At 43.3% G+C, this 27,346-nt stretch overlaps 1 protein-coding gene across 2 annotated transcripts in view; it reads left to right on the plus strand.

Moving 5' to 3' along the window:
* Positions 1 to 5,233: 5,233 nt before the first annotated feature.
* Positions 5,234 to 27,346, plus strand: part of PLA2G7 (phospholipase A2 group VII) — a 42,096-nt gene continuing 19,983 nt past the window's right edge. Inside the window, exon 1 of one of the 2 annotated variants that reach the window (XM_079779740.1) lies at positions 5,234 to 5,374. The gene's annotated coding sequence lies outside the window, so the exon portion shown is untranslated. The remainder of the gene's footprint in view (positions 5,375 to 27,346) is intronic. The other variant, XM_079779741.1, reaches the window with a different exon arrangement.

Here is a 27,346-nt window from a genome sequence, read left to right on the forward strand (position 1 = left end):
TGCCTTTATAGTCAATTAATATTTGACAAAGGAGGCAACAACATACAATGAGGTAAAGATAGTCTATTCAATAAATGGTGTTGGGAATATTGGACAGATTCATGCAAAAAAAAAAAAAAAAAAAAAGAAAGAAAGAAAGAAAGAAAGAAAGAAAGAAAAAGAAAATAGACCACCTTCTTACCCCATACAAAAGAATAAACTCAAAATGGATAAAAGACTTAAATATTGGACTCAATACCATAAAAATCTTAGAAGAAAACATAGGCAGTAAAATCTCAGACATTTCTTATAGCAATATTTTTTCTGATCTATCTCCTCGGGCAAGGGAAAAAAAATAAACAAATGGGATTACATAAAACTAAAAAGTTTTTCACAGCAAAGGAAACCATCAACAAAATCAAAAGACAACCCATTGAAAGGGATATAACATATTCACCAATACATCGAGATAAGGGGTTAATATCTAAAATTTACAAAGAACTTTTAAAACTCAACACTAACAAAATGAACACACCAATTTAAAAAAAATGGCCAAAGAGGACATACAGATGGCCAATAGACATATGAAAAGATACTCAACATCACTAATCATCAGAGAAATGCAAATTAAGACCACCGTGAGATATTACCTTATACCTGTCAGAATGGCTATCATCAATAAATCAACAAACAACAAGTATTGGTGAGGATGTGGAGAATAGGGAACCCTGTGCACTGTTGGTGGGAATGCAGACTGGTGCAGCCACTGTGGAAAGCAGTAAGGAGTCACCTCAAAAAATAAAAAATGGAACTGCCCTATGATGCAGTGATTCCACTTCTGAAAATATATCTGAAGAAACCCAAAACACTAATTCAAAAGAATATGTGCACTCCTATGTTCATTGCAGCATTACCAGGTGTACTGGTTAATAATGCAGATTTTGTAATAAAAGAAAACACGATAACTTCAAGAGAAACATCAAAAGTGCTTTATTCAAAGTAATGTCCATCACTAGCTACACATTTCCCCCATCTTTCAGGTAATTTGTGGATACCGTCCCAATAGAACTTTTCTTGTTTTGAGGCAAACTATTCAGAGACCCAATTTTCCACTTCTTTGTACGTTTTTCAGCTTTTCTCAGAAAGTGCGTGTGCCATCGATCAGAACAACTGGTAATCTGAAGGAGCAAGGTCTGGTGAATACAGCGGGTGGGTTAATACTTCCCAGGCAAGATCTTCTAATGTGCCTTTAACTGATTATGAAGTGTGTGGTGGTGCGTTATCATGAAGCAAAATTACTTTGCCATGTCTTTTGGCCCATTCTGGTCGTTTCACGATTAAAGTGTGGTTCAAATTGATTATTTGTTGTCAGTAGCAATCAGTATTAACGGTTTCACCTGGTTTTAGATTGCTCATAATACACCACACCTTCCTGATCCCACCAAACACAGAGCATTGTCTTCTTTCCAAAGCAATTTGGCCTTGCAGTCGATGTTGATGTTGACCTGGATCAACCCATGATTCTGTGCATTGGGATTCTCAAAATAAATCCACTTTTCATCGCCAGTCACAATTAGATGCAAAAAAGACTTTCTTTCCTGCCATTGAAGCAACATTTTACTGATGACTTTTCAGTTTTCCATTTGTCTTTTGTTCAGTTGATGTGGCAGCCATTTTCCTTCCTTTAAAATCTTTCCCATTGCTTGTAAACAATCGGAAATTGTTTGCTGAGCAACATTTAAACTTTCTGCAAGTTGTTTTTGAGTTTGACATGCATCTTCATCCTAATAATGCTTGTAATTGTTGGTCTTCAAACTTTTTCGGTTGACCTAGACGTTCTTTGTCTTTCACATTGAAATCATCACTTTTAAAGCATTTAAATCAGCGTTCACAAGTATCTTGAGATGGAGCATGTCCACCATAAGCTTCCTGAAGTATATGATAACTTTCAGCAGCACTTTTCTTCAAAATAATGAATTAAAACTTCCCGCAAATGCTCTTTTTTTTGGCATGAAATTTGACATCTTTAAGTGTAAAAATATCTATGATGTTAACACCTTCAGAAAATTTGACATATGAAGTTTTGAAGCTTGCTGTCAATACAACAAAATAGCATACATATCAAACTGCATATATATCAACATACGTGTAATACCATCTATTGAAAAAAAATCTTCATTATGAACCGGTACACCTAATATTTATAATAGCCAAGATTTGGAAGCAGCCTAAGTGCCCATCAGCAGATGAGTGGATAAAAAAAGCTGTGGTACATTTACACAGTGGAATACTATTGGACCGTAAAAAAGAAAGAAATCTTACCCTTTGCAACAGCATGCATAGACCTGGAGAGCATTATGCTAAGTGAAATAAGCCAGTCAGAAAAAGACAAATACCATATGATTTCACTCAAATATAAAATCTAATGAACAAAATGAACTAACAATCAAAATAGAGACAGGCTCATAGACAGAGATCAGGCTGGCAGCTGTTGGTGGTGGGGCGTGGTGATGGCGGTGGAGGAATTGAACACAAAAGAAAAGCAAGAGAAAGAACTCATGGACATGGACAACTGTGGTGATTGCTGGGGGTGTGGGATGCGGAGGAAGGTATAAGGGGGGATAAATGGTGATGGGCAGAGACGATTTCAGGTGGTGAACACACAATACCGTGTGCAGATGGTGTATTGTAGAATTATGCACCTGAAATCTGTATTATTTTGTTAACTAGTATCACCCTAATATTTTTAATAAAAAGGAAAATAAACATTTAAAAGAATCTATTTTAGGTTTCATCACACTTACCTTTCCCACAATATTTCCCCCCTTGCAGTTTCTAGTTTTAACTTAATTTTTAAAATTTTAAAATTAGTTAATTTAAATTTGTATTTTATTCATTTATTTATTTATTTTTGTATCCTGTCACTTTTAATAGTCTCTAGGTTCCCAATCATACTTACAGGTTTATCAAATCCCATTTCCCCTCCAGCTTAACCACTCCAATCAGGATGGGTTCGTCTCCAGGCCTAGGCACAGCTGTCATTCTGGAACTTGCCTCCTCTGCTCGCTCATCTGGATTGGAGCCATTTGATCTTGTGCAGCGAGGGTAATGGCAGCTCTGACTCCCACCGCTTCCAAGGACAATCAGTAACTCCCTCTCTGAACTCCCACAGTCCTCTGCATTTACTTACATGGAGGAGCACTCTATGTTGTTATTTTATTATCCTTCACGGCACAGGCTGTGTCTTATTCATCCTTGAAATGGCACCTGACATTCAGTTGGCCTTTAATAAAAACTATTTGGAAACACTATTGAGCACATGATTTAATCCAATATCTTGATTGAAGGGGTGAGGCATCATTTTTGCTCATATTAAAGGGTAAGTAAGCGCTGCTAAGTTGGTGGGAAATGGGAGTGAGAATTAAAAGATAAGAAATAGCTCAGCAAAGAATCAACTTACAAACACAAGTACATTATTTCTTTTCTTCACTGAACAGCACTAAAACAAAACCCACATCAGACCTACCTTATAATCAGCAGGTCTGTGTCAACTTGTCTTCCTTTTGGATGTGGGGCCCACTCTTTATTCATTTCACTGGACCAGCATAGCCAAATAAAACACAGAATGCCTAATTAAATTTGAATTTCAGATAAACAACAAATATTTAGTACAAGTGTGTTCCAAATTCTGCATGAAACATACTTACACTAAAACCTTTTTGTTGTTTATCTAAAATTCAAATTTAACCGGCTGTCCTGCCGTTTTATTTGCTCAATCTGGCAACCCTACACTGAGTATTTTCTCCAGGCAGTAACTTTCTAAATGCCAACCACTCTGACAGCCTCAGGGAATATGATCTGATGATGATGGAAGAGGCATAGAGCTGGCATTGAGAGAGGTAAATAAAATACTTCATACTTGCCTTCAAGACCTGCTTTCAAATCCCATCATCTTTTTCAGTGTGATGCAGTCTCATGCTGCATCTCAACTTAAGGCCAAAGGGAGGAGGGTCTTAGAGATCTCGTGGGTACCCTTTCAGGTTAACATTCTGGGGGCAGATGGTCACACAGGAGGTTCTCTCAGGCAGTACAGGAAAATGTCATTCGGCTAATGTAATTTTATTTCATTTTTCATGCATTAGGTTCACATGTCACTGATTCTTTATAGGTATTACTATTAGATAAGTGTTCAATGTTGTCCATGAACTATGCTCACCCTAAGTATTTCACCTGCATTTGAATTTTATTCCCACAAGGTGACTCTGACTGATGGACTTTGATTATCTCCCTGATAGTGAGGAGGAAACTGAGAAGCAGAAAGGATAAAAAATTTGCCCAAGGTCAAAGCACTCATAGGTGGGAGAGAAAGGAGCTATAATCCATGAGTCCTCAGAATAAAAATAAAATAAATTTCATTTACAGTTCCACCACCCACCCAAAAATCACTCTTTAAGAAATGCAAACTTTAATAACACCAGACATAAATTTCAAACTATGTTCCCTGAGTCTCCAACGGAAACTTTTAATAAATATGCTTTTATTAGAAAGTGGATTGAGAAGAAGGCATTGGAAAATGGGGAAGGGGATTTCAGCTTAAACTACAAATAATTGGGATAAACAGAGCTATGAGATGGCCCCTCTTACACCATTTCCCCCCTAAGCCATAAGCGCTCTTTCTGATCGCCTTGCATTGCACTCCCTCGGAGAAATGAAACCACCCCCGTGGCAGGCTTTCCAATCCGCAGCAGAGTCTACCCAGTTTCTGATGTGGTGTCCACCCTACAATGTACCGAAATGCGGAATGCGCAGGGCATACCAGATTACAGATGCAAGCGGAGGGAATCTAGTGAGACAAGCAAGGTTGGATGGATGGATGTGGGGCGAACCAAACAGGGAACAGATCTGATCTGAATCAGAACGAAGTCTGAGAACAGAAGCTGGGGGGCACAGCAACCCATCCCCGGCGCTGTCTGGGTCCACCCCCGGGCGCCTTACATTAATCCGCGGGTCCAGGTCGCGGGATCCCGGGCCCTGGGGAGGGTGCTGGGTGCTCCTGAGCACCCTCGCATCCCAAACCGCCTCTGCTCCTGGGAGGCTGGTGGCCACACGCTCCTCCCCCGCCCCTCCTCCTGCAGCCGGGGGAGGAGAAGTTGGGGCCATAAAACAGCACGGGACGGACTCAGGGCCAAGCCCGTGGGCTGCCCACTCGTCCGCCGCACGCCCCGCCGCACGCCCGAGTTGCCTGGCCGCCCCGCAGCCAACGTGACAGCTGCTGGCAGAGGCCCGCGGTGCTGGCAGCTGCCGCCGCCGCGAAAGACGCGCTCGGGTCGCACGCGAGCGCCGCGGAGCGCGCCCAGGGTCCCGGGTTCGTGGGAGCAACTCGCCACCGCGTCGGGTAAGGCGGGATCCCCCGGGGAGAGCCGGGAGCCGGGGGAGAGGTGCGGGGCCCGCGGGGCTCGGGCTGGACCGGCGCCGCGCGGGAGGCGGAGAACTGGGAGCGCCTATGAGCTTCGGGGGGAGGCTGAGCTGGATTGGAGCCCGCCGCACGGCGGGCGCTGGGCTCGCGGTCCCGCCGCCCTCGCCCTCGGGGACTGCGCTGGGATGTTTGCGGTCGGCGGGACGGAATTCGAACCCTGTCTCCCGCACCTTTTCCCCAGGAAGAAACCCGAAGAATTCGGGGCCGATGGGGAGAACCAGGCCCAGGGAACTGGCAGCCTGATTATCAATAGGTCTCTCCCGGGGACAAAACAAGCAAACAAAACCCTCCCTTTGGGAGTATTGCTTCTGCATCAACCCAGTTCGGAGGAGCTGTTTGGGACCAGAATTACAAAAACAAAGCCGCGCCGCCCCTGCCGGGCTCCTTCACTCCTCACGCCCCAGAGCGCCCCCCTGCGGGCCCCGTGAGATCAGGGATGCTCTGCTCTATCTACCCTGGGCCGGAGGGGATTAATTTTTAAAAGTCAAACAAAACCTGGAAGCGGCGAATATGCTCTTCCCCATCATTCCCTGGAGCTTCTAACTAGAAGATTCTATCTCCAGAAACGAGAAGATCGGGCTTTCCGTCAGACCTGTGCTTTTCGGGGTTGCTGCAGAGGTGATGCGGGAGGAGGAGGGAGAGGTGTGGGGGCTCAGGAGGGGAGCTTGCCACCTTTGACGGACACACAGGTTCAGGTTTGGGAGGGAGTTGCATTAACAAATCAGTCTTGCACAGATTGCCTTTGACCCAAATGAGACTGCCGAGCTGGGACACTGGTTTGTGAATAAGAGCAGGAAAATGTGTCTAAAGTTTTTGACAATCCCCAAAGACTCAGTTCCAAATCTCAGGCTCACATGGAACTCGGGGATCAGGGCATTGAGTATTGGCTTGATCCCTAAGAAGGAGATGGCCTTCTGGTGAGCTGCCAGGACGCGGACAGATGGCCTCACAGAGGGCGTCCTGGTGGCCCGGGTGAGAGAGCCCACCCACGTGGCATTTTCCAGCCTGCTGACTTCCACTCACTGCCTCTGGGCACGGAGGGTTCTCTCTCTTCCCCAGACAGTTGTGCAGGCCTGGCTGCTGGGGACAGCATGATGGTGCTCTTCATTGAAATGGGCCCTTCCTCCTTAGGCTGACAGCACAGTCTGTCACCACAGACAATCACCACAGACTAGCACCAGGGCTGCCCGTGTCTGCAGAGCTACAGAGAGTGAGGGAGGAGCAGAGTAGGGAGGGGTGTGACTCTGGCTCAGCCATTCATTTGACTATTGAGAAATCCCTTCTGAGGTGTGAGAGGGCTTGCCTAGCACCCCAACTGTCCCCCCTTCAAAAAAAAAAAAAAAAAAAGCAGAAGCCTGGGCAGCTGGTTCCTCATTTCCTCTCCACTTTATGTCTCTGCCCTCACAAGGTTAGATTTGGGGACGATACAATTTCCATCCTCATTGAGGCTCTCACCACAAGAGCATTAAGGAAAGTGCTGATTAGGTATCTGAGCAACTGGAGTGGGACCCCTGGGAAAGTCAGCTGGAGTTTAGGCATCTATATTCCTTTCCCTGACACCCCAGAAAATGGATATTTCCTGGAAAGGAAGGTGATCATTAGGTTATTTATACCTTGGATCATCTTAAGCCTGATTTTTTTTTTTAAGATTCTTCATTGATTTTTAGAGAGGAAGAGAGAGAGAGAGAGAGAGAGAGAGAGAGAGAGAGAGAGAGAGACATTGATATGAGAGGGTAACATTGATGGGGCTGCCTCCCACATGCCCTCCCCACCTGCCACTCTGGGGATCAAGCCAGAAACCTCGGCATGTGCCCTGACCTGGAATGGAACTTACAACCCTTCAGTGCACGGGATGATGCCCAAACAACTGAGCCACACTGGCCAGGGCAAGCCTGATTTTTTTTCTTTAACACCCATGAAAATTGTCAAACTGACCTCTTGAGGTACTGAGAAAATCCCATAAAAGTGAAGCACTGAAGAGAAAGTATTGAGTGACGGGACGTCGAAGGGGGAACATTGAGCTCCAAAGTCATATTGTTCTGGAATTCCGTGGAAGCTTTGTGGTTTCAGGAGATGGACAGGGGATTCTGACTGCCTTTCTCTGTGAAGCCAGCACCTGTTATGTACCCTCACTGTCACTTGGACCATTTTACAGATACAGCACACTAATAGAAACAGTCTAATATATATATAGTATATGCTTATAGTTTCTCTTAAAAAATAAACTTAACAGTGGGGGAGAAAGAAAAGTGTACTTACTAGTATAAGAATAGATGCTGATTGAATTAAGTGGGCTAGTTGATTCCTAGTGAAAACTTTGTTCATTCCCTCACAGACTTCAAGAAATATTTATTGAGCACCATGTGGCAGGCACTAACTATAGAGCAGTGTGATTAAGGCAGGTAGGGCTCTGTTCTCATGGAGTTCACATTCTAGAATCGAAGGATGAGCAGGTAAAGTCTGATAGTACTGCAAGCTTTGAAGAAAAAGAAACAGTGCTGTGGTAGATATCATGGTGTGTGTGTGTGTGTGTGTGTGTGTGTGTGAGAGAGAGAGAGAGAGAGAGAGAGAGAGAGAGAGAGAGAGAGAGAGAGAGGAGGGCCGGGCTTCTTGGATTGGGTTTTGAGGAGAGGCTTTTCTGAGAGATGGCCTTTAGATGAGTCCCCAGAAGACGGGTAGACAGTTTCTGTGGATGGAACCACAAGTGCACAGTCCTGGGAACAAGCTTGGTGTGTTCCAGGCGCAGTTGGAAGGAAGGCAGTGTGGCTAGAGTGAGAAGGGAGAAGGAGAACCAGAAGGAAGGAGTGAGGGTGAGGGGCAGGGGCCAGGTCCTGCAGAGCCTCCCAGGCTGAGGTAACCCCTCTGGGCTTTACAAGAAGGAAGAAGCCAGAAGCAGAGGTGTTACAAGATAGGTAACTCTGGGTGCTATGTGAAAATGGTTAATAGGGAGAAAGGAGACCAGCTCTGGGTTTTTATTAGTAGCAATCTAGTGGAGGGTGGAAGCAGTAGGTGGGCAGAAGCTATTTTTAGAGGTAGAGTAGGAAGTTAATGTTTCTCAAATTTCCCATCTACCCAATGGGGGTGACATTGCTATATTTTGTGAAAACAAATACACTAGTGAATATGCTCTTAAGGGTAATGTAAGAGTTTAATACTATCATTATTTGCTAATATTGTGTTACTTTGAATTCCCTGTGCATAATTTTCAAAAATTTTATAATAAATTTGTTTTAAAATTTCTTATTCTTTCCAAATAATGTAACTTATTATACACAAAAAAATGTTCTGCTCTGTTTCGAGTGTTGGGGACCCTTACCTAAGAGCTACCTACAGCACACATCATCATAGCCCTGGCTTGTGCGGCTCAGGAGGTTGGGCATGGTCCTGTGCACCAAAGGGTTGACCTTTGGATACTGAGGTTGAGGGCTCGATCCCCAGGTAGGGTCGTGCAGGAAGCAGCCGATGGATATTATGCTCTCACATTGATGTTTCTCTCTTCTCCTTTCCTCTCTCTAAAAATCAATAGGAAAAAAAAACCAACAAAACACCATCATAGAATGCTGTAATATTAATGTTAAACTGATAGCCAGCCCACTTTTAGAAGTTGAAAATGATTGGGTAAAATTCAAAATAGAGTATTTGAAGCAGGGAATTGGAAAAAATTCAGGAAAGAGTTAGCAGCTTTGCCTTTGTCCCGAATACTGCTGTGCACAGATATCTGTTGGGCAAAGGTCTTTTGATAATTGAAAATCTACACATGCCAGCGGGATTTCTGGAGAGGGCTGTGAGCCAGACTTGAACAGGATTGTTTCCCTTAGTGAGGCATTCTCTCTCAAAGGAGGCTTGAACGTTCCCTAGTTGACCACTAAGAGGGCCAGGGAAGAGTTTCAATGTTGTTTACCAGCTAGGGTAGGGATGACATCAGCAACAGGACACCTACTGGCACCATGAGGCAACCCTGTTTCTCTTTCCTGCCTCATTCTGACATGCAATTCACTAGAATGAGATGTTTCTGTTTACAAGAAAATGGAAGCCCTTCCTCAATTACATGGTGTGCAGGGGAAGATTCGGCTTTTAGGGACTTAATTGTCTCTCGTTATCTTCACTCGCCAGGACCCGTTCATTATTTATTGGTCAGTGGTTCTGAATTTCAGTTCGAAGTGGCCAGTCTGGTGATTCAAATTGCAGACAAAAAACGTGAGAGTAATTCTGGGATCTGTAGGAGTTCCTCCTGTGGTAATTACCATCCTGATCTCTTAGGGGTGAGGATGGTTGGGGCATTTTTAAGGAAGAGGTTCGTGTTCTGCTTGGAGGCCACTCATCTGTTCTGTTTGAGTGATATGTTTTGAAATGACGTGCTGAAGTGGCTGCTATCCTTTATAAATCAGTAGGTTGCACATATGGATGTAGTCTTCCAGCTTTTCTTGAAAAATAAACTAGGAGACCTGGCGACATGGAGCTCTCATTTCTACTGAAGAGTGGTGTGACTCCCCTTTCGATGGTCCCATTTGCCACAGTCCCCACCGCTGATTTTTCTGTTACACGGGTCCTGTTTAACTCATCTACGTTGCCTGCCTGGCCCTCCTAGTCTTCTGATCTTAACCCTCAGGTTCATGGTTCTCTAGTCTATCGGTTCCACTTTCACCCTCATTCAGTGCAGGAACCCCTTCTCAGGATCTTTGCTGGTAGTCCCCAGACCTGTGCTTAAGCTGCTCCTCTAATAAAGAGAATACGGTAGTTGTTGCAAGGCTCCTTCTGACCAAGTTCTACAATCTGGATCCCAGGAGAGCAAGTCCTCCTCCATAAGTTTACAGCTGTCATGTAATCTCTGGGTTTCCCCCAAGTAAACATCCCTGGTTCCTTCAACATCTCCTCATGTGACTTGCTGCCTTGTGCCCTCAACAGTCTAGTTATTGTTGGGTTATTGTTCCCTTGACTCCGTTTTTTATTTTTAGTTTTATTATTAAAGTCCCTAAAGCCCCAACACTTCCATAAGAAATGCTTTTCCTGCTGTGGGATGTCCCAGGAGGCTTCCAGCATAGCATCAAACTGCCCAGCGATCTTAGAAAACGCTTAGTGTCTGCAGCTTTTATGCTGGATTGGGCGCCAGACATCTGGGCATTTGCAAACTGGATGCAGACAAGTCCCCATTTAAAAAATGTAAGTAGAATCAATCCATTTTATTTGAGTTGCAGCGTGAGGTACTTGTACTTGTAAACGGCCGTTTTATTACCGCAATGGGGAACTGCTTATTTTGCTTTCTTGACCTTTATGGCGTTTCTTAGGTTGTGAAATGATTTCACAAGAGTTGTGTCTACTTCCCAAGATAAGCGGCGTTAGATCCTTTTGCAGAAGGCACTTAGATGTTTTACATCTGAGATAACATCCAGACTAAGTTTTATTCCATAGCTCAAATGGTAGAGAAAAATAATATTAGTAGAGTAGGTTTTTTCTCTTTCCTACTTTCAATATGAACAAGTGTGAAGTAAGGGAATTTTTGTCAATGCTTTTAAAAGGAATCATATTTCTTAGATAACGTTGGAACCTCAGAGTCCAGCCACACCCATGCACCCATCACTTTTTCAGCACCTGGCAGGGGACCAGTTAGCAGTGTTTGAATTCTTTTCATGACAGAGAACTCTCTGCATTGTGAGGTATACATCGCAAATGGCCTGACTAATAAAAAGTTCTTCCTTGTATGGGTCAGGCATCTGCCTCCCTGTAGCCTGTTTCAGAATGAAATAAATAGTTTGTTTCACTGGCATCCCTTAGACCAGGGTTTCTTAGTCTCAACATTATTGACACTTACGTGGGGGGCTGTCCTATGCATTGTAGGATGGTTAGCAGCATCTCTGGCCAGTCCCCATCAGATGCCAGTAGATAAGGTGACCAGATCGTCCCGCTTTTGGCGGGACAAAACCAGATTCTTTCCAAAAATAGGGACTTTTTTAAAACGCTGTGGGACGCGGGACAAATTGTTAAATCGGGACTGTCCCGCCAAAAGCGAGACTATCTGGTCACCTTACAGTAGCACCCACTCCCAGTTATGACAATCAAAAATGTCTCCAGCCTTTGCCAAGTACCTTTGGAAAGCAAAACTGCTCCAGTTGAGCATCACTGCTATAGGATGATGTTCTAGCTGCCTTGGGCCTGTTTCAGAGTGAAATATTGTTTCCTTATCAAGCAAGAGTATAAGTTGCTTTAAAAATATTGTTATAGACTGAACGGGTTTGGCTCAGTGGATAGAGCGTCGGCCTGCGGACTGAAAGGTCCCAGGTTCGATTCCGGTCAAGGGCATGTACCTTGGTTGCGGGCACATCCCCAGTGGGAGGTGTGCAGAAAGCAGCTGATCGATGTTTCTCTCTCATCGATGTTTCTAACTCTCTATCCCTCTCCCTTCCTATCTGTAGAAAATCAATAAAATATATTAAAAATATTGTTATGGAAAAATGTATGAGGGCCTTTACATCTCATTAGGAGCAGGAGTTTCCATAATACGAAACTGTGTCTGATCAGGGGAGGGAATGGGTGTAAAGTTACAGAAATTTGGACTTTCAGAGTTACACCTTTCTGTAATTTTTGAATTTGTAAACAACAGACATGTAATGTAACACGTTAAATAACAACAAAAGATACTACTATAGAAAAGTAGTAATAAATTGCTTAGAGATCAGGGCTGCAAGATTGACAGTCTCCTGCCTTCATCCTATTGTGAAACATCCAAAGCAGAAGATTTTATCTTGTTAATTATTCAGTTTGGTATGGGCTCAATTGTGAGATTTAAGAAATCCCTTTCATTGGCTTTAGTCGAAAGTAAATTGGTCTGTTATTGGCTCTCTGATCTCATTCTGTAACTTTCTATGCTCTGTATTCATTTTCTATTGCAACTATAACAGTTGATCACAAATTTATTGACTTAAGGCAACACAAATTTATCTTACAGTTCTGTTAGTCAGACGTCTAAAATGGCCTCAATGGGCTAAAATTTAGGTGTTTTCCAACAGCTGCATTCCTTTCCGGAGGCTCTAGAGGAGAGCCTGACTCCTCACCTTCTCCAGAAAGGCCACTCATATGCTTTGGCTTAGGGTCCCACTCTTCCATCCTCAAAGCCACCAATAGTGGGTTGAGTTTTCTCTCATCTGATCACTCTGACTTCCTCTTCTGCCTCTCTCTTCCACTTTTAAGGGCCTTTGTGATTATATTGGGCCCTGGATATTCAGGATAATCTCTCTAAATTCAACTAATTAGCAACCCTAATTCCATCTGTGACCTTAATTTCCCTTTGCCATGTAACATAACATATTCACAGATACTGGAGATTAGGGTGTGGACTCTCTTTTTGGGTGGTGGTGGGGGGGAATAGTCTCAGTATTCCGCCTGTCATATCCTCCCATTCCAAAAGTTAATCAGAAAGAATTTGACAAAGAGATCACCGATACTTGTGAAAGAGCGTTTTCTTTCTCTTCACCTGTAATAGAAGACTAAAGGCCCATACCCTAATCTGTTGTCAGAAGTGGGTTTTGCATGGACTTATTCATTAGCTCTTGACAGACTTTCTGGTTTGAGAATGGACATTTTACATACTGTTTTGGTTTATCTTTTATTTCCAAAGGGACATGATGCCTGATGAGAATTTAACAGTGACAGACAAATGGGGGAAAACAGTATTTGCAGAGATCATGGTAGTGTATATGGAGATCTCAGCTGAGAATTGAAGAGCACATAGGAAACCGTGGTTTCAGTGGTAGATACAAAGTCCACAGATGAAAGGCAAAAAGATATCTACTTCTAAATTGGTTGAAATAGGACATGTTCTCTGACCTCTCATTTAAAGGTCTTCTTGATCTTCCAGGATGGTATTTTATCTAGTGGACAAGGAGCCAAAATTAAAGACAATTATTTTCCACCTTTAGTATTTAAATCATTATCGATTTTTAAAAAAATAGATATTCTCATTGATTTAATATTGTGGAAAAGAGAAAAGTAGAGGGGAGGATAAAAATTACCTTTAGTTTCTAACTACCCAAAACTCTCTAAAGAAGATAAACTTTGTAAATATTTGTTATTTATTTGTTTTGTTTCTTCTTATTCTTTTTGTCTCCTCCTCTTCACTTTTCTTTTATGTATCTGGGATCACGGATAATTCTCTTAAATCTTTACACAGCATTTTAGTAAATATTAAACATAAACACTTTTCATGGTCATACAAATCCTCCTTAAACATCCTCTTAAAATGATTTCTTATTAGTAAAGCAATACATTATACTCTAAAATATACAAAACATAATAGAAAAACACCCATAATTCCATCACTCTTATTATATTAATAGTCTTTTTAGTGTGAATTTTTGCATGGCAATTTTGTATCTTTTTCCAAATAAAAATGCATTGTAAACAATTCTTTATTTCCTAAGTCATAAAGAATTGTTTTGTAATTATCACATTAATAACAATAAAATCATTGATGATATTCTCTTATTGTTTAACATCTGAACGGTTTCCATGTGTGTATGTGTGTGTGTTGGCTCTATAAATAGAGTTGGGATAAATACCATAGTGCATTACATTTTTAGGGTTTCACTACCATGTGTATAAGATGTTTTTGTGTGCTGATCTCAGAAACGTTATGTAAAAGTCAAAGGACATGAGCAATCGAAGGGTTCCCAAATTGCCTTCCAAAAAATCAGTGAATTCATTTATACTTCCACTAGAATTGCTGAATTTGCTTTGGTAAATTTTGCATTGTTAAAGAACAGATTAACCACTTTGTGAAGTATATGATTGTCTAACCACTATTCTGTACACCTGAAACTAATACAAAATAATATCAAATGTAAACTCTAATTGAAAAAATCTAAAAAAAATGGGTAAGTTCTGTGTTCTGGATTTGGGATTACCAGTTATTGCTCTGTGTGACCAGCTAGAAAATTTCGTATTGGCTGGTGGTGGGGATAATGGGTTTTCATAGGTTATGATAATGAAGGCTGTGTATTAAGAGTTTTAGTATTGTCACCTTGGAATCATCAGTTCTAAATGACCAAAATAAATATTAGATTTTTCAGGGTCCTGGTTTTCAAATATGAATGCATTTCTAGCTAGCTCATTTTCTGTGGAAAGATTGCTTTGAGAGTTAAGACTTTTTATGAATTATTCCTCTGTATTCAGAGTCAGAATCCCTTGTGGTCATTCTCTCAGATCTCAATGACCATCAGAAGATGAAAGACTCCAGTGTCCAGGGAGGATGGGGACTTGTGGCCATACATAGTAGTTCTTTGTTCATAAAAGCAAGAGGCACTATATTCATTTTAGTAGCAGGGGGAATGTTTACTCATGTTCCCCCAAAGTGTTACTTATAATAAAACCACACAAAATAAGAAAACAGCATATATAAGAAATAAAGCTAGAGAAGTGCTACAAATACTACAGTATACTCATCCTCTATATGTAATTCAAGATAAAGACAACACTAGGCCAACATAAAATTCATGCATATATTGATTAGGCTAATTCATTTGTAGATTTTTCTGATTGGAACCAGAGGAAGGTATTATTAAGGCTAGGCACATCATAGAACTGTGAGAAATCTAAAAAGATGAAAGATATTGGACATTTTTCAGGAGCAGTTTCAATCTATTTGGGGAAAGAAAATGGACAAGAAAATACTTGAAATGTTTAAAAGTGACATGAATTAAATGCCAAGTAATGATGTGGAGTGAGCATGGTCTATGGGTGCTGAGGAGGCACTGGGGGAAGCTGATGTTGCCCTTGACTGTTGCCCTTGACTCTGGAAGGATGGGGCTGAAGCCTGGGAACAAGAGCTGGGTATAAGGAGGAGGGGTAACCTGTGCTTCGAAATTGAACCGAAGGCAAAGAGAAGATGTTCTCTGTTTTCCTCTGAGAAGGATGTTTTCAGATCTTCAATTGTAAGGAATAGGAAAACCAGGTGGAGGAAAGAAGACTTTAACGTGACGGGGAGAGGGGTGAGCTAAAGTGTAAAGAAGGGGCTGCCACGACATCACGAGGGCACGAGTTGAGCTGATCTGAGACTGTGGGCACACCTGGTGCAGTGAGCAGGTTGAGGCTCCGGACCCCGCTACTTACCTCCCACCATACACATGCACACACATACACTTGTCATTGGACGAAGGACACGCAAAGACTCCCTTCTGCAGTGCTAAAGTCATTCCTGCAGACGCTCCTTGTCCCCCTGGTGAGGGAAAGGCCCTCAGTGCTGGGCGCAGTGGGAAAAGGACCTGTGGGACAGGGGTCCACACTCAGATGTGCTGCGTGTAAGGGCCTTTGTGTTCTGGCTCCTGCTCTTACCTCACTGGCATCCCTCAGGGTCCCTTCTGTGAAATGTCTTCCTTCTTCTTCCCATCAAGCCAAGCTGGTCAGCTAAGGCTCCTCCTCTTGTGATTCATCTCCAGTGTGACCTCTTCTAGGAAGGCTTTCCATACCTTCCAGCAGTGCCCACCCCAGAACTCACCATCCTCCTTTGTACCCACATTGAAGTCACATCTACCCAAACATCTCAAACTCCAAGTTGCATTTAAAAAACTGATGGCTCTCTCCATGCTTCCTCAGCACTTAGCCAAAGCAGAATTAAAACCTGTAGAAGGTACAAGTACCACAAATACTACAGGATACTCATCCTCTGTATGTAATTCAAGGTAAAGACAACACTAGGCCAACATAAAACTCATGCATATATTGATTAGACTAATTCATTTGCAGATTTTTCTAATTGAAGTATTCTAAGTAACTTCATCGAGATTGAACTTTTCCCAAAGCTTTGGAGCCCGTGCTTCACTGTTTCCCTACATGGGGTTCAGTGTGCTTATTGTAGAAGCCAGCAGTATATTTAGCACTCAATACTTGGTACATGGATGCTGCTTAGTAAATGCTTGAATGGATGGACAGACAGGTTAGTGGATGGACTGGTGCATAAGCTGTTGTGGTAGAATGTACTGTGCAAAAAAATAAACACTCTGCCCTAACCGGATTGGCTCAGTGGATAGAGTATCAGCCTGTGAACTGAAGGGTCCTGGGGTTTATTCCGCTTAAGGGCATATGCCCGGGTTGTGGGCTAGATCCCCAGTAGGGGGCATGCAGGAGGCAGCCAATCAATGATTCTCTCTCATTGCTGATGTTTCTCTCTCTCTTCCTTCCTCTGAAATCGATAAAAATATATATTAAAAAAAAGAAAAAAGGAAGCACCCTAAGAGCGGAACAAACAGTGCTATGATCATTGTGGGAAGGGGCACATGCTCCTGGCTATGAAACAAGCAAGGGCATCAGGGTGGAAGATCCCCAACTAGAATAATCCTATATAATAAAAGGGTATTATGCAAGTCGACTGAACAGTGGAACAACCGGTTGCTATGATGAGCACTGACTACCAGGGGGCAGACCCTCAATGCAGAAGCTGCCCCCTAGTAGGGGGAACGCCGCTCATCCACAAGCCAGACTGGCATTTGGGGTGAGTGCAGTGGCCTGCCTCCGCGGCAGCACTAAGGATGTCCCACTGAAGGCTCCTGGACTGGGAAAGGACACAGGCCGGGCTGAGGGAATTCCCTCTCCCCCCAGCCTCCAGTGCACGAATGTCGTGTACCGGGCCTCTAGTTGGAGAATAATATGCAAGGCAAGTGTATGGTGATGTGTGTACTATATTTTTGGTGTATAAGACGTCCCCATGTATAAGATGCCCCCTACTTTTCCAACCCAAAATTAAGAAATCAATATTTTAAACATTTTGCTGGTTTTCCTCTTAAGGCTTCTTCTTTTTTGGCATCTTAAGGAGTTGTTCTTCCTGTTTTCTCCACTGTCTGATCATACACTCAGTGGGAGGAGGTCCAAATTGTCTCTCTGCAGCTCTATTTCCATGCTCTTTTGCATAGCTGATTACATTCAGTTTGAATTTTGCAGAGTAAGACATCACTTACCAGTATTTATCTTTTTATTTTTTGACATCTTTATGGGCTCAGAATGCTCCAGTCCCTGTTGCATCTGTGCACTCTCTACCTCCACCTCCAATTATGGCATCAGCTGATGTCAGTAACAGTAAGACTTGTGACTGGAGGAAGCCTGTTTGACAAGGTATGGGCAGCTACATACAGGGGGGCTCCCTCCTGGGCTGACTTCTATGTATAAGATGCCCCTCAATTTTCAGTGTAATGATTTTAGAAAAAAATAGCATCTTATACACGGAAAAATATGGTAAGTCACAAGTTGAATACATAAATAAGGAATTTACATATCATTGTAAACCAAAACCAACACTATGTATACTGTTAGTTCAACCTACCTGTTTAGCAAGAGGACTTAGAATTTCAGTTATTTCTCTTAAAGTAGATGATTTTCCACCCTGTTTGTTTCTCGGTGTGTGGTTTTGTCCCATTTCCCAGGTAAGGTAGACCCCTTCCTGTGCCTGCTTGCCTTTCATGTAGCCAAGTGGTTCTCAACTGGTGGCAATTTTATCACCCACACCACCAGGGAACACTTGGAAATGTCTGGAGACATTTTTATTTGTCAAAACTGAGAGGGTGTGCTGCTACTGGCATCTGGTGGGGAGAGGCCAGGGATGCTGCTAAACATTCTTACTGCACCAAACAGCTCCCGCAATAAAGTGTTACTTGGTCCCAATGTCAGTGGTGCAGAGGGAGAGCAACCTGATGGAGCCCGGGCCTGCAGATCGCTGGGCTCTTTCCTCTCTCAGAATGTAGTCTCTGGAGCTTAGTATATTTTGTTCCCAATGGCTAAGCTTGTTCCTGATGAAGCAGGAAAAGGGACATTCATTGAGAGTTGGTGTGTTTGGCTCCATGCTGGCATTTCCCCTCACTTCATCAACCCTGTGGGATAGGAATTGTTAATCCCCTTTCATTCATTGGGAGATTCATGTCTCCCACGTGCAGTGACTGGGCCAGAGTTAAGCCTTCTGATTGCAAACCCAGGCCCTGCCCATTGCCCTTGGCAGCTTCCATATTAATTGTCCAGATCTTGACAAAAGAGCCCAGATGCCCTCAGTAAAGGGTAGGACTCACTGCTGTTGCAAACCTGATGACTGGTGACCAGGGAACAAGCTGTTTTGATCCCAGCTTGGCCACTACTTTGTTGTGTGGTTTCAGGCAAGTAGCTTCCCCTCTCTGGGCCTCAGTTTCCTTGTATGTAAAATGAGGGGATTAAATGAATGTCACACAGTTTAACCAGAAGTAGAATAGGTTATGTCCATTTTCATCTGAACCACAAAACCAGGCACTCTTTGAAGTGTGTTATTTCTATTTTATTTGTCATCCTACACCTCCTCCTCCTGACCCCTCCCACGCCACCCCTCCCCCCCCAGAATACACACACACCTATACAAACCACATCACACACACTGGGACTCCCTTAAAAGCTAAGCACGATGCCTAGCTCATGAGTACTAATTTGAAATCATAATAACTACAAACCAATATTTTTTAAAGGAAAAATACCTACCCCAAACTTTCAAAGTGAAACTAAGCATACCTCTCTCCTAAAATTGTTGCTCCAAAGCAAAGCCCAAAATCCAATATTGTCTCTGAATTGGACCTAAAATATCTGAAGGTCTGACTTGTTTCTGACAGGAAGCCATTTGTTTGGGTTTAATTGCCAAAGAAATGAACTAGGGTTTTGTTTCTTTGCCTTTTTACCTACTCAAGTAATTCATGTACATTGTTGAAAAATTTTAAAGTACATGTTAAAAAAAATAAAATAAAATCACCATTAATTCTACCACTCAAATAATAACCACTGAGAACATTCTGGCTTAACATCCATCTAGATTTCCCCCCTATCCTATCTAATAAAAGAGTAATATGCAAATTGACCGTCACTCCAACACACAGATGGCTGCCCCCATGTGGTCAAAGATGGCTGCCCCCATGTGGACACAAGATGGCTGCCACAAGATGGCCAGCAGGGGAGGGCAGTTGGGAGGGACCAGGCCTGCAAGGGGGGGGGGGGCAGTTGGGGGCAATCAAGCCTGCAGGAGAGGGCAGTTAGGGGTGGCCAGGCCAGCAGAGGAGGGAAGTTGGGGGTGACCAAGCCTGCAGGGAAGGGCAGTTGGGGGGGACTCAAGCCTGCAGGGGAGAGCAGTTGGGGGGGACCAGGCCTGCAGGGGAGGGTAGTTGGGGGGGACCAGGCCTGCAGGGGAGGGCAGTTAGGGGTGACCAGGCCTGCAGGGGAGGGCAGTTAAGGGTGACCAGGCCTGCAGGGGAGGGCAGTTAGGGGTGACCAGGCCTGCAGGGGAGGGCAGTGAAGGACACTCAGGCTGGCAGAGGAGCAGTTAGGCATCAATAAGGCTGGCAGGGGAGTGGTTAGGGGGTGATCAGGCTGGCAGGCAGAAGCAGTTAGGGGCAATCAGGAAGGCAGGCAGGCGAGCAGTTAGGAGCCTACTGGGATTGGGCCTAAACGGGCAGTTGGACATCCCTCAAGGAGTCCCAGATTGGAGAGGGTGCAGGCTGGGCTGAGGGACACACCGCCCCCCCCCCGCCCCCCGTGCACGAATTTCGTGCACCGGGCCTCTAGTTTGTGTATAAATGTATATATTTAAATAAAAATGAGAGCATGCTAACTGATAGTCTTTTCTCATTGACCTCGGAGGGCTGGGTTTGTGGATCAAGCCTCTGAATCCTGTCAATCACAGGAGTCAGCCAAGTTATCAAAGCCTTTTTAACTGAAAAATGAAGGTAATACTACCGGCCCAACTCTATTCCTTGTTGGGAGGTCCAGAGATTACATCAAGTACCTAGCCAGACAGTGCTGGCACATAGTAGGTGGTCAATAAAAAAGTAATTTATGCCTCATATCACCTGTTATTTATTTTTTATTGATTGATTATTTTATTTTTATTTTCACCTACAGTTGACATACAATAGTATATTAGTTTCAGGTATATAACATTTGTATAACTTACTAACATTTATATAACTTACAAAGTGATCACCCTGAAGTTGAGTACCCACCTGACATCCTCATATCACCTTTTAAAATTTCTGTTAGTTTGCAACCTCAGGAACTTCTGAGGATTTTAGAAAACGTAATATGAATACGAAACCAGGCCCCATACATTACAGAAGGCAGGGAGAGCCCGCAGAGAGACGCAGACCACTCTAGGCGGGTAAGTGGCAGTTTAATAAGCAAGGGAACTTACCTATGTGGCTTTCCTTCAGCAGCCACAAGATGAGTAGATTTCAGCACCCGCCCACAGGAACCTTAAAGTTTCTTGAAATCCTAATAACCACAAACCACTAATGGCCTTAGCTGGGTTTAGGCATGTGTACTGTCCAGATGGTTTCAACAACACATTACTATCTTAAGGCTGTGTCCTTGGACAGCTTCTAACATGAGGAAGGCAAGCAGAATGCACGTTCCCAGGAGAGAGGAGGTGGAAAGGAGCCTGGGTCGAGCCTGAGGGTCAACAGGGAGGAGGTCCTGTCCTCTCCATGATATTCTCCAACAGCTTACCTAAACAGTAATCAAATTTGTATTCAGAAAGTCTAAGTTACAGTCAAAATACTTTTTTGCTTATCTTTAAAAGTTTCTGCTAATACTAAAGCACAACTAAACCAAGATCAACTGGGAAACCAATCCCTGGGTCTCCTCTCAGATGCCCGTGACTTGTCAATCAGGAGCATTTTTGGTTCTGAAACCTGAAAGGTCGCATTCCTACTGCCTGTCACTACCAGAACCAATGAGTAGAGATGAGGATTGATTCTTTATGGGCCCTTTATTCAGATGGCTGGCGAGCTGAATAGACCACAGGTTATTTACCCTAAAAGACCATGGTTAAGTACCCTCTTCCATCTCATCTTGAGTCTACCTTTTTTTATAAGGACAAGAAAAGTGTAGGTAAAGGGCATTTGGGATTCAGGAGAAATTAGGTAAGGGGTTTGTAATTTAGGGGAAAGGTTCATTAGATAAAAGCTGCAGTCCAGCAATTTGATTTCTCTTCATCTGCCGCCTGGTGATCCTTTATCTGCGTCCTGGGTGGCTGACGTTCTCTCCCTGGAGCTCAGTGGCTCAGATAGCGTCTTGATCACCTGGTGCACAAAGGTCGAATTGCTTGCGAGTGTCCTGGAATCAGGGCAGGTCCAGTCATACATTTCTGTTCCTGGAACAACAGCCTTCTACGTGCATTAAATCGCCAAGCTTATTCACTGTATAACGAAAGCTAAACATTTTAACCTCTTGAGTTCCCCATCATTTCTTCCAGAAGCATGCTTCATCAAGTCCTCTTCCTGGTCCCAGGAGTTCTCATTCAGGATTTTAGAAAACGTAAAACTGATTGAGAAAATGCTCAAAATATTCTCAAAAGACTGATATCAAAATTGTCTTTTGTCTTCTTCAGCCTTTTGCCATAGCATCAGTAATTTAGTTTCAAAAGGACTTCTTATCTAGCACTGCCCCTTTCACTCAAACCTCCTGAGAGAGGACTGGCTTCTGGTTCCCCAGAGTTAAAGAAAACTTTTTCAGGAAAGAATAGTTGTCCCATTTTTGCTTGCTGTCATGCGCACAGGTGGCATTCCAAGAACAAAACTATTTGCTCCGAGGTTCCCCCCTTCCCTCTCCACCCACCTTAAGTATTGTCTATTACCTAGCTCCTCCCTCAAACACAGAAGTTACCTCACAAACCATACTCTGAATCATTCAAGCTCTTCATTTAGGACAGAGCAAAGCCTCACTCGCTCTTGCTGGAGCTTGGCAGCCACACGGTGCTGGGTACCAGAGTGGATTCTGCTCCTGGGATCTGATCCGAAGGACATGAAAAGTCTTCTTTTCTTCAAAATACTTCTCTCCAACAGCATGTGATTTGTGTCTTTAGAGTAAATTTCCTGAGCTTTGATGCCTCCAGGAGACCTCGGTTAAAAGAAAGGGCGGTTATTTGGAACTTACTAAGGAAAGGCTCCTAAGTATACCAGTACCTCTTGGCAGCCAAGTGTAAGGAGCTGGCAATGGGGAATGTTTGGTAAGTTTTGGCGAGGCAGGCCATGGTGGTAAACCAGAAGGGGTGTCCAGGCATTATCAGGGCACTAACATCCTGAAGAGAGGAAGAAGGGCAGTGAACACAAAGTTCCTAGGGAATGTAGGGAAAATGCTAATTATAGTGCTGATACTTTGCTTAACAGCCTCAGTGAAACCCATAAGATCTTTTCAACAGAACCACCTAAGGACAAAGTATATGATGACCAACAAGTGACTTCAGTCAGCAATGACTAAGTCTTTCTGTTCCTATCTCAATGTCTTGTCTTTCATTTGTTAACATTTATTGAGCAACTACCTACCTAGAGGCGATGGGCATGCTAGGAATGCAAAATGTGTGTGCTAATGTTTACATGTAGCTACCTGCAAAAACACTGTTTTACATATATTTATCATTTACCTCTGGGTAAATGTTACTATCATCCTCAGCCCCGCTTTGCAGGTCAGGGAATAAGGCATATGTGAAATCCAATAAACAAAATAAATGAACAAACAGAACAGAAACAAACTCATAAAGAAAACAAACTGATGATTGCCTGATGGGAGGAAGGAAGAGGGGATGGGTGAAAAAGGTGAAGGGATTAAGAAGTACACATTGACAGCTATGAAATAATCATGGGAATGTAAAGTACAGCATTGGGAAGGTAGTCAGTAATATTGTAAGAACTATGGATGGTGTCAGGGTGATACTAGACTTATTGGGGTGATCACTTCATAAGTTACATAAATATCTAACCACTATGTTGTACACTTGAAACTAATATAATGCTGTGTGTCAACTGTAATTAAAAAATAAAAGTTTAAAAATATAATGAAATAGTCTAAGCAGAAAAAAAACACTATTTTTATCCCAAACATAGTGACTGACACACAGGCACTCTTAAAATTTAATAAATGAAATAAACGAATGAATGAATGAATGAATGAATGACTCAGCTAATCATTAGATCATTCAGAGGATGAGATTAGATAGCACATGTGACAGGGTAATGAAAAACTCCCAACAATTAGTACTTGTTGTTCCATTGCAGCAGTTTCTAAACACTCTTATCTTAGGACTAGCTGTGCCAAAATTCCTAGAAAGCTAAAATGCAGACGGCCGGGCCTGCCTTCTGCAGGTCTAAGCCAGTAGGTCTGGGGTGGGCCTCAGGAATCAGTAAGTCCAAAGTTCCCCCAAGAGCATTTGTAGTGTGGGTGAGGTCAGATTAGGAACTCTAGTGTGTCCTTTCACTTGGCCTTAAGTGTCCCCTGCTGCACTCTGAGGACCAAAGGTGATGGCCGTGGAGCTGGTCTGGGAGGAAACACGGGGAGGGCTGAGCACCCCAGTCCTGCTGGAGGATTTGGGGGAGCCCTGCCAGCAACTGGCTGTCTCTAGTTCTTCCTGAGGTTGTTGACAGGGAAGATGTGGTGAATACTAAGTCTCCGTGGGTAAGCTAAACTTTGGGTCGTGAGATGTTCCTAAAACTCGCTGCTGAACTCCTTATGTACTCACTTTGTCTTCCTTTTTTCTTGTTTTCATCCTCAGTGATTTTCCAAATGGGATGAATGACACTCCCCTTATTCAGTTATAGGCTGTAAGCATCAGGGATGGAATTTTCTAAAGTCCTCTGCTCATGACCCTGTAAATACTTTCTGTGGATGATGTTATCTGGTGGAAAACCAAGTTGTGACAGTATACAGAGGGTGGTGGTGGGAGCTGGCCAGCAGACAGCCTGACTTTAGTTCAACTTCTCTTGCTTACTTGGGAAACTCAGTAGCTATTTTCCTGGATTCAGACACAGTACTCTGCAGCTTTTTAACATGTTGCTCTAATATATATCAGGGCGAAAACAATGAGACAGAGTCTCATCTCTCTGGGGAACAATTTCTAACTCTTAAGTCGTATTCTCAGTCCAAGAAGTTCCTGAAAACCTTAGCATCATTAAATGAATTGTTGTATTTATTAACTTAGAATATTGTAGGTTTCGACTGAGCAGGAATTGAGGCTACACAGAGTTGGTCTGCTGTGGTTAAAGCAGGGACTGAGACATTCTGGGTTCAAGCCCCGCTGGTTGATTAGGACAAAGTAATTCAACTCTCCTTGTCTCAATGTCCTCATCAGTAGAATGGGGATAATTAAACCTCCCCCACAGACTGTTTTGATCATGATTGAATAAGATAACATGCCAGAAACTGTGCAGAACACTTGGGATGTAAGAAGCCTTCAAATGTCAGCGGCATTATTATTCAGTTAGTAAACAAACTTTACAGGAAGAACAACTAAGTGCCATCTATATATATAAAAGCCTAAACGACTGAATGACCAGTCGACCGGTTGCTATGTCGGGCACTGACCACTAGGGGCAGATGCTCTCAATGCAGGAGCTGCCCCCTGGTGGTCAGTGCACTCCCACAGTAGGAGTGCCGCTCAGCTGACCAATGGGTGCCAGATGTAGGGTTCACGGCTGTTGAGCACCGCTGCGGCGGCGCAAGCCTCTCCAGATTGGGACTGACTTGCGCGAGCCCACAGCAGGCACAGCGGGGCCAGGATGAGTGCTCCTGTCAGGCAGGAGCAGTAGGTGGTGTTGGACTGCTGGTTTTGGCCCAATCCCTGCAAGCCATGACGAGGGACCCCACTGGTGCACAAATCCGTGCACCAGGCCTCCAGTTGTAAAATAAAAAGACATAGTATAGTGCTTTGTACTCATATGAAGATATCTACCATGTATTATACAATTAAAATGTAAGTGGAATTATAGTATGAAGTTTTGTAAATAAGAATTTAAACTATATGTGTGTGTGTGTGTGTATATATATATATATATATATATGTATATATATATATTTATATGTATGTGTGTGTATTGTGTATATGTGCATGTATTCAAACATAGAAATACATATGGAAAAGATCTGCTAACAAGTGGTTATCAGTAAAGAGGCAACTCAAATTTTTATTTACCTTATTTTTGAAATCATGTATAATTATATATAAAATTACAAATAATACTGACATAAGATAAAACACAATCAACCAAAATTATAATTTAAAGAGTTATACTATGCCGAAACTGGTTTGGCTCAGTGGATAGAGCGTCAGCCTGCGGACTGAAGGGTCCCAGGTTCGATTCCAGTCAAGGGCATGTACCTTGGTTGCGGGCACATCCCCAGTAGGGGTTGTGCAAGAGGCAGCTGATCGATGTTTCTCTATCATGGATGTTTCTGGCTCTCTATTCCTCTCTCTTCCTCTCTGTAAAAAATCAATAAAATATATTTAAAAAAAAAAAAAGAGTTACACTACAAAATTTTTTCTGACATATTTATATACATAAAGATACAGTCATTCTGCACGCAGCCCAAGCAGCATAGAGTTCCAGTGGCAATTTTCCCAGCGACCTGCCTGGACTTTTATAAGCTATGTGATAAGAGCTGACCTTGCTGTCTCCTCTGAAACCTTTCTCTGAATTCCTGCTGCCCTGAGAATTTGTACCGTCTCATTTAAGAATTTTTAAACGTCTCTGTAATTTGCTATCTTCTTGTATTAGATGTTCTCATCTTATCTCGGAAACCTCATTGTAAGCTCTTTTAGAGCAGGGATTGTGTCAAATTCTGCAGCATTTTCCCAATTGTTGACATAGCAGAGGGTGTGTAGTATTTGCTCAATAAATACCCAGAAGTTGAACTAAAGTCAGGCTGTCTTCTGGCCAGCTCCCACCACCACCCTCTGTGTACTGTCACAACTTGGTTTTCCAACAGTGTCTAAATGGCTGCCGATCAGACACTATTCGGGATAAGCCATGCTGGGCTGCAGTGATGCAGTAACAACTCAACCTGGAGATGTCAGTGGCTTCCCACCACAGAAGTCTATTTCCTACGCCGGAAAGGCCATGTGATTGGCAGGGGCTCTTCTCTCTTTGTGACAGGGACCCAGGCTTCCTCCATCTTGAGAACCACACATGGCTTCTGAATCAGGGATAGGAAGGGATGGAGAAGACATACTGACTCTTAGTGGTTCAAATGGCAAATGGGCCACTTCCATTCAAATTCCCATTTGTCAGAAGCCAGTCCCGTGGCCCCACCCAGCCAAAAGAAGGCCAGGAAGTGTAGGGGAGCACATAGCTAGGCAGGAGCACCGATTGTGTGTGCCGCCCACTGGTCTACGTTTATATCTTTCTGCAGAATAACCATGCCAACTAGCTATTGGCACTATTCTAGGGCCTGGGAATACAACGGGGGGAAAAAATAACCAATCAAAATTCCATACACTCACAGGACTGACTTTCTAGTAGAGAAAGAGAAATAATTAACAAAAATGTCTAGAGCATGCATATTAGTTGTTGATAAATATTATGGAGAAAAATAAAGCTCAGGGGCAGGGGTAGGACATGTATTAGTGTGGAGAAGAGGGGTGGGTTGTAATTTTAAATTGATCAGGGAAAGCCTCACTGAGAAGGTAACAGGGAAGCAGAAACTAGGGGTAAGGGAGCCAGGCATTTGGGCATCAGGCCAAAGAGCCTTCCTGGAGGAAGGGACACCTGTGAAGATCCCACAGCCGGGCAGGGAGTGCCTGATATACTTGCTGAATGGCAAGGAAGCCAGTGTGGTTGCAGTGAGCATGCGAGAGGGGCTGGGGTATGGTTGGGCCTCTATAGAGTACAGACTGTGTAGAACCTTCTAGGTGACTAGGTCTGTGGGTTTTGTTCTGTGTGATATAAAGCCATTTGGGGGTTTTGAGCAGAGGAGTGACATGATCAATCTGGCTGCATGGGGACAAGGGTAAAGTCAGGGAGACGAGTTAGAGGTTATTGCCGAAGTTCAAGTGAGAAATGGTGATGGCTTGGACCATTTTCATCACCTCAGAAAAATGAGGGGAGAAGTTTTAAAGGGAAAAGGTGATGCTCAAATATGAGA

This window comes from Cnephaeus nilssonii, assembly GCF_951640355.1.
Source record: "Cnephaeus nilssonii genome assembly, chromosome: 9".
Taxonomy (NCBI): Eukaryota; Metazoa; Chordata; class Mammalia; order Chiroptera; family Vespertilionidae; genus Cnephaeus; species Cnephaeus nilssonii.